This window comes from Capsicum annuum, chromosome 6 (assembly GCF_002878395.1).
Source record: "Capsicum annuum cultivar UCD-10X-F1 chromosome 6, UCD10Xv1.1, whole genome shotgun sequence".
Taxonomy (NCBI): Eukaryota; Viridiplantae; Streptophyta; class Magnoliopsida; order Solanales; family Solanaceae; genus Capsicum; species Capsicum annuum.
The window spans coordinates 187,379,875-187,388,944 of NC_061116.1; the positions used below are offsets into that span (position 1 = coordinate 187,379,875).

Genomic DNA, 9,070 nt, shown 5'->3' on the forward strand with positions numbered 1-9,070 from the left:
CTTTGTTTGAAGGCTTGTGTGGCAGTAATTATGTGATCCCTAATATTCTTATGTGGGCCTGTAAAAGTTTGCCTCTCACTAATCTCAAGATATCTTCGAAAATTCTTGTTTACGACCCTACGATTTACGTCATGACTATTGGCTGTCATGTTTGGCACCTCTAGTAGCATGATACATATCAGATGGACAACCTCGAGAAAATCTATACTTATATACATGTGATATGATATCTACCATATTCGTTCCATCCTTTCCTTCCCAGGATGGATGTGTAGATTCAATGCTAAGATAGACTCAAATGAACAACAAAAAAATTATCAACATGAATAATTCAATAAAACATATGATTATCTGGCTTATTAAATATGATTTAATCCCTTGCCTGTTTGCAAAATCTCATTCAATTTATTGTGTACAACCTTCGTAATTCACTTTATACATAATCGAAGAAAATATTAAATTTGAGTTGTTCCATCATGCATCGTTCAACTTACGCTTTTCTTAATATTGCATATACTTATCAAAAAATAACTTCATATACTTCAAATTATATAGCAATAATGAAATTCAATTTTAGAGACAAATCCTTTTCAGTGTATGTTTCATGCTTTTGATGTACATGAACCCTCCATCAATAACTTAACTTCCCTCAACTTGCATCAATCTTATTTAGTTCCATATCCTGGCAGCCTAGTCAATATCAAATTTGAACTATTTTATAGACACTATGCTTGAAAACTTGATGTCCTAAAATTGCTAAAAAGTATTATTGTAGAAACTTTCAGTTTTTGGACTGATCAAATAATTCTATTTTCAATAACAATAATAATAAAACTTAAACACTCAAAAACACTAAAAAAAAATAAGAATATTTACGTAAAAATCTCCTTGTTGAACAAAAATTTTCTTAGTAAATATTCTTATTTGATCTCATCAAATAAAATCTTCAAGAAATTCAGTAACTACTTTAATCGGTGGTAATATGGTTATGTCATCTAATTTTTTTAGGAGAAATTTTCAACTGCAAAAGAAAAACAAAAAATTATTAAAATTATGTATAACTCATGTAATTATCTTTAAACTAAAAGCACCTTATTTAGGGTCAATAGAAGACAATGAATTTGGAGAGAACTTCTGTAGCGTGGTGTAGGGAGAGAAGCAATATTAGTTTGGTTAGGGTTCTTATAATTTTATGAAATTATTTATGTAGAGGCAATATTACACCTAAATTCTAAACATATTTGGTAGCATGAATCCTAATCCTAAATAAATAAAAAATGAAAAATCCCTAAAGTCAAAAGCACAATCATTTTTATTTTTTTTACACCGTATTAAAAGAGTCAAGTGCCTATAATAATTAAATGTCTTTTGATTATTATAGTTTTATAAAAATAACTAATAATTTGAAAAAATGGTAAAAAGATGATTTAGTCTAAAGTGAAGTGCTTTAATGAACGGCAAAAAAAATCAAATCACTTTTATAAGAGTCTTCACGATAAGGTGAGTTTTACTTTGATATCTTCACCCTCTTAAAAGGAAACTAAATTCCGCAAATTAGTTATAGAAATTGTTTGCCTTTTGGGGGGAGCATATTTTTTTTCATTTTAGTTTAAATGTAAAATCTAATTCTCCATAACCCAAAGTAATCAAACACACTGAAAAATGATTTCTTCCAATGAAACATATTCTAGAAAAGTATTTTACTTCATACAAAAGTTTTTTGAACTAAAATTTATCAACTACGGAGACTTTCAAGTTTAAAAATTCATTATTTAGATGCTTCGTAAATGTCAATAAATTCAATATAATCTCACAAGTGAAGTATGAGGAGGGTAGTGTGTATTCGGACCTTACCGCTACTTTAAGAAGGCCAAGAGATCATTTTCAATAGACCCTCTGCATAAAACTAATTTCATGAATGTAACCAATTAAAGTAATAGCAATCATCAATGACATCCAAAGATAGTACTAAGAGATAATGGTGGAGCTACATTGACCCATGAGTGGTCACTCGATCACCCTTCATCGAAAAATTATATTGCTCATATATAAAAAAATAATTATGCATATAAGTCAATTTTTAAAAAAATTATATATACTAAAGCTTTAAACACCCTTAATAAAATTCCTACTCTCACGGTTGATAAGAAATACAAAAATCAACTTGTAACATTATTTAAACAAAGTAATTCATAAATATAAGAATTCATGAAAATTTATATAAGCTTAATGGTGGCTAAAAATTCAACCATCTTAGTGACACACAACCTACTGCCCTTCTATCGCCTTTCATTTTTTTCTATCCATGATCATGTCGATGTGTCATGCGTTATCTAATCACATCACTTTAAGATTTCTTTGTCCTAACTCTACCTCTCATAATATTCACTATATTTAGCCTCTCATACCTTCTCACTGGGACATCCATGCATATTCTCTTCTCATACCTGAATCATTTGTTGCATATAAGTATGAGCTCGAATAGCACCAAGATAAAATTAAGTATGGTAATTCACACAAACTAATCAAAAAATATCTAAATTTATTTGGTACCCGATATTTGATTAGGTCGTTAGATTGACCTCATGCTCCAATGTGAAGTGTTTGAAAAAACTCCTCCATCTTTAAGAAAGATTTTTTCCTGGAACCAAAAGAAAAACAACTTGTAACATCAAACAAAATAATTCATCCCTAATTAGGGGTTGTTATGCAATATAATAGCAAACATAAAAATAAAAATTCATAAATATAGCAAGCATAAAAATAAAAATTCATGAAAAATTATACAAATCTAATGGTGACTCAAAATTCAACTACCTTATCAACACACAACCTGCTAACGTTCTCCTACCTTTCATATCTTTCTATCTATGATCATTCGACGGACGTCCTTTACCTCTAAAAAAAATATTGAATTAATCAATATAAAATATTGCAACTTATATTACTTTTCATATAATTTTTGAATATCTAAATTTTAGTTTTGAATAATAAATTAATATAATCTAATTTAGCTCTGAAAATTAATCAAATTGATCCACAATTTTGAGACCCTAAAGAATTGAAATTTATGAAAATTGAAAGTACGAATTATTTTCCATAAACAACAATCCCAACCCCCAATGTAACTTAAGCTCCAAATGTTGAAAAATACATGAAGTTGTTATCCAAGTCAAAACACCAACTTCCATATAGCACTGCATGATATTACCTCTCAAAGTCAAAACAATCAAACTAAGAAATTCATTATTCCTTGTTATTTCCCAAATTATATGTAATAATTTACATGTAAAGAAAACAGATATACAAAAATATATGCAGATGACAGAAAGAAGAAGAATGCTAAACCTCGTGAACAAAGGAGGCTTAGATAGAGAAGGAGATATACATGTAGAGAATAAAACTACAACCTACATCCAGATTTCAGTGGCAACAACAAACCTCAGTTTAACCATAAATCAATGTTGATTCTTCAACTTTAATCTATCATAAACGTTTCTTATTTGATACGTAGCATCGATTAACCAATACAAAGCCTCTAAAATTAATTTGCCGTCAATGTTTCGTTCATCAATTATGTCTTATAATCATCATTCATTCGCCTTCAAGATACCTACAAAATCAATGCAAAATAAATCAAATATTATCAATATAACTCGCTTCCGTCATATGATTATCTAGAAATAAAGGACCACAATTTGAGTCGCCCGATTTGGACCACAATTTGACACAATTTATCGGGTACCAAATAAATTTGAGTGGCCTGATTTGGACCACAATTTGAAACATCTATTCCTAAAGCAAATCAAATATTACTTTAATTCCAATCAAGTAATATTTCATTAAATAAATAATGAAAGGATACTAACGAAAAAGATATTTGAGTTTATTTTTAAAACCTTGATTGTAAAGGACTTGAAGTTAATTCTTTAAATGGAGACAGTATTGATATTCTCCTGTTGCTTTGGCTGGTGAACATCTTAATAGAGAAACTACCAACATTAAATTAACAACATAAAGAATTATGATAGAACAAAATAAAAAATTCGAGACATTCAACAAAGAGGAAAAACAGCGAGAGATTGGAAGAGAATACCTCAATAATTTTTGTGATGGCGGTGAATTTTTCTTCCTATATATAAAAAGTCCTTAAATAAGGAAAAAATTAATAGTCAATATATAGTTGGTTTGAAACTCCTAAATTACATAATTCAAATAAGAAAAAAATTAATATCCAATGTTTAATTGGGTTTGAAGTACTAATTATTAAGAAAATAATTAAATTATTATTATCTTAAATTTTAAATAGAAAAATAGTGAAAAGATAATTTTATCTATTGTGGAGTGTTTTAATGAAGGGCAAAAAAGTTCAAATCACTTTTCTAAGGGCCTTCAGACTTTTAATATATTATAGATCCTAGTTTAGGTGTACGCGCCTTGCGCGTGTACCTCACTTTAATGAGTTCAAACATTACATTAAATAGGATATTTGTTTAAATAATAAAGATGAATATAATAATTAAATTTAATATCTTTTGAGTATGTAAAAATGGATAATTTATTTATTAAACCTAATCTTTAGCAAATATATTTTTAAAAGTCGATCGACATTCAATCTAATCCTTACACACAAAAATTTTCTAAAGTCATCCGACACTCATCTACTACCAGTAAACAATAACAAAATAATACAATAATAGAGATATCAAGATAATAAACTAAACCTAACCTTTACATAAAAAAATTTCTCAAAGCCAACCAACATTTATCTATCACCTGTAAACTACAACAAAATAATACGATAAAAGTGATATCAAAATAATACAATTAAACTTAAATTTTACATATAAAAATTTCTCAAAATCGATCGAGATTCATCTACGAACTGTAAACTACCAGTAAATAACAAACTAATAGAGATGTTACGATAATAAAATTAAACCTAACATTTACCTAAAAAAAAAATTCAAAGACGACCCGCATTCATCTAGTATCTGTAAATTAAAATAAAATAATAAGATAATAAAGATATCAAAAACTACAAGAAAATGTACAATTAGCAATAACTTTTTAGCAGCGACAACATTATTGTTGGCTTAGATTGATAAAAGCAACAAATTAATTTTATTGTTGCTATATCTTGTAATTTTTAACCACAGTTTTTATATCATTGTCAAAAAATATAATTTTGTTGCTATATTCCATAGTTAATAAAAAAAATTAAATATAAAAAAATTGCAACAACTTTTTTTTACAACAAACTTAATTTTGTTGCCTAATTTTAATAAAAGGCAACAACTTGATTTAATTGTTGTTATTTTATGAAATATTTATCAATACTAATTTTTTTTTTATTGCTAATCCACTTTATTAGGCGTTACCTTTCATTAATTTTTTTAATCTTCCACCAAATATCAAATAAAGGCGGCAAATTTCCAAAAATATTGGAGACCTCTTAGTTTCCTCCAAAATAACACTACAATAGGTTTTCTTTTTTCTATTGAAACCCAAGATCTCATCTCCTTTGATTTCTCTATTGCAGCATTCACCTAAGCTATTTCCTTGATTGCTTCCTCTAAGTTTGGCGAGTTATTAATTATGATTTAGTTTATATATAGTTTGATGACTTATTTCTTGAGTTATTGTATTCTTTTTAATTTGTGGATCCTTTAAGAGTTTTTGAATTCCTTCTTTTTAATTTGTAGATTCTCCCTAATGATTTAGCTTAATTTTTTTGGCTAGAAAAGGGTTATTTCTTTTTTGGGTTTTATGAGTTCTTAAATATGGCTATGGCAGAATTAAATTTTAGTTCGTTGTGTGAGAAATTGTCGTCAATCTTCACAATTCACTATTATAGTTTGCTTAAAAAACAATCCTTGAAAGCAGAATAATTTTTGTTCTATCGAACTTCACTGGTAAATGAAAAATTGAAGGAAGAACTCTCAACTCTCACATGGGTCTTTACTAGGGGTGAGTTCAATTCTTTTAAATTTCGATTAGGGTCTTCGATTTTTAATTTTTCAAGAGTGTGAATAAAATACCAAATCAAATTACTTCGATTCGATTTCTCTAATTTGATTCTTTGATATTTAGAAAGAATGTCAATAATTAGAAGCAATAAACAAATTTCAAGTCTCAATTCGAAGAAAAATGTCTACCGTATTGGTCTTTGGTAGAATATATACTTTGATGAGATGATGATAATGTTGAATTTTCAGTTACTTACAAACTGCTAGTAGAAAATCTAAGCAGAGAAAGATACTTCAAGAAAATATCGCTAGTTATTCATGATGATTCCATATCACTTAAACATTATAGGAGTCGAAAAACTAAGTGTTATGTCAAGTTACCAGTGCTTGTGTGTATATGTCCTGGTAACTTGTTTTTAATGTAAATTATTTGAATTTCATCTAATGCAAGTAGAAAATTTGGTCAAGCTGCTGTTGGTGATTTAGGATATGTCCCTTCCCTGCCATAAACATTTTCTTTGCTCGATGGTGTTGTACCCATATACTATAGTCATATCAACTTGAATAGGCGAAAAGCTTTTAGATACTGTAATGTGGATCAACTGATCTTCCTTATAATAGATGGTAACATTGCATACAATAGGGTCCCAAAATATCCAAATGTAACACCCTCCAAAATCATCCATGCGTTAGCTCGTGGTAATATGCTCTTAGAGTTAAATGACTAGAATAGTGTCAAAAAAACTTAGTCTCATTTTTTGATTTCAAAATTAGAAAAGTTTAAACCATATATAATTTCCCTAATTTCGATCTTTTTATTATGTGGGAAATTGAATGAGCTTTCCGTCGATATAAGATTCGCCCAAATCCGATACCCGGGCAATAAGTTATGGCTAATTTAAGTCCTAATCATAAAACACCATCATTTTGGTGCTTGGCGCATTGCGGAGTGGGTCTATTTAACAATTGTCAAATTGCAGTAGCCTAGTACAATTGTGGCACGTCGCGCTGAAGCTCCAGGTCCCAACCAGTGGAATAACGCGATTGCTCCGCGTTGTAGTGACCCTAAGAATCCTATTCGTCAATTTCCAGTGAGCCACCACGATTGTGGCGCATCGCGGTGGTCCATAAAATCGGGCTCCTAGTTATATTTTTATTCCGGCTCATTAAGGGTGCATTAGGTATTTTCCACCCTCTTATCAGCTTAAACACGGGTTTTTTATTCCAAATGACCTCATTATTGATATTTTCATCAAAAACCATCAAGAACACTCTCTAGGGTTTCAAACAAGAATCACAAATAACTCAAGATTCAATTGTGGATTTTAGAAGATAATTAGAGAGTTGAAATCCCCACGCCGTAGGCTTTACGAATCATCTACTATTTTTTGAGATTGAGGTACGCGGAGTTTCCCTAAAATTTCATGGGCACAGAAATATGTTTTAAAGAAAAGGGTTTCGGATTTATGAATATATTCATGTTTTAAAAGCGTTGACGATATTGTTTTGGTCTTTAGGCCTTCCCCCAAAATTGATTTGAAATTTTATATATGTAAGCATGTGTTTTAAGGTTGATGATTGCATTAAGAGCATGATTCATGCAAAAAATCCCTCTCTTGTGATGATTTTCATTTACTTATGATATGTTATGAAATTGTTTGAATGCATCTTGGAAAGTATGTTATGTTATATCTTGAATAATGTTATATTTGGATTATGATTTTGATTCTAAAAGAGAGAGGGTTGTTTATGTTGATGAATGTTGAACATAATCATATAATGAAAGAGTTGCGTAGTTTGTTAAATATTACATGACCACCACTTGTTTATTGAAAGGATGAGAACTTTTGCATAGCTTTGACTTATATTTTTGGAACATGAAATCTCTTATGCAAATTGCATGTTTGGGTGATCTGAACTATGTTTTAATGAAAAGATCATGCTTATTACATTATGGCTCATAAAACATGACTTGCAAAGTCTTGGTATGACGATACAAAAATAGACAATGCCATAACAGACCCAGACAAACATAGAAACCAGATTTTCATGACTTAAGATTTTAGAATAACACATATTTAGAAATAGATAAAATTGGGCATAAAGAGATGTTAGGTGGTCCCCCGAAGAAGGCACGAGTTCATACAAATCACTATCCAAAACCGTGATTTACCGATCCAAGTATATTATATTACGCTGACTTAGTGTCCTGTGACGTATTAGACTCAGACACTCCAACCCTTATGGCACACTTGGGTTGGGGGCTTCCCCGCCGAGTCAATGGCGGACTTCATATAGCCCGTGGGGTTTAAGACTTGTAGGGGTGTACCACCTAACTCTGAAGTAATACAAAGATCTGAAATTACACTGACAAAAAGGTTTTTATGATTATCAAAATTCCCATTTGTTTTGGAATTTATATCGTATGTGACGTTTTATGACTAGCTCTCAACTATTTTATTTATATTACAAGATTTATTTTTGATTGCTCTGTTTACCAGTACATCTGTATTGACCCCCCTACCTTCCAGGTTCTGAGGCACAGTCTAGGGGTCCTGATAAGCAGTAGATTTTCTTCAAACAGAAGTGCAGGGTCTAGTCGGTGAGCATTCTATATTTCAGAAGACCTAGATATTTTCAGACATTTATTATCAGTTATGGTTTTGGTCTATTGGGGGCCTTGTCCCAGCCTTTCAGATAGTTATCTTTAGATCATGTAGTAGAGATTTTGCAGACTGTTCTAGATGTTGTTAGTGATTTTTGGATTTCATTCCTTATTGTTAAACTGACCATATAGTTTACAGTATGTTTTCTCACAGAAAGAATTGAACCTCAGGCAAAGGCACTGGATGGAATTGCTAAAAGATTATGACATGAGCCTGCACTATCATACAGGAAAGAAAAATGTGGTAGCCGACGCCCTTATGAGGTTGTCAACGGGAATCCTTTCCTATGTTGAAGAAGGGAAAAGAGAGATAGTGAAGGATATTCACTAACTTGCAAATCTTAGAGTGCGACTCTTAGATTTCAAAGATGGAGGGGTAGTTTTTCACGAGATAGATAAGTCATTCCTTTATGTAGAATTTAAAGAGAAGCAGATC

The 9,070-nt window shown here is 30.3% G+C and overlaps 1 long non-coding RNA gene across 1 annotated transcript; it reads right to left on the reverse strand.

Moving 5' to 3' along the window:
• Window positions 1–2,274: 2,274 nt before the first annotated feature.
• LOC107874863 lies at window positions 2,275–3,616 on the reverse strand. Its single transcript, XR_001675624.2, has 3 exons — window positions 3,442–3,616; window positions 2,554–2,641; window positions 2,275–2,447 (listed from the first exon to the last, which is right to left on the reverse strand). It is a non-coding gene; the product is annotated as an uncharacterized LOC107874863 (long non-coding RNA).
• Between the last annotated feature and the right edge of the window lie 5,454 nt (window positions 3,617–9,070).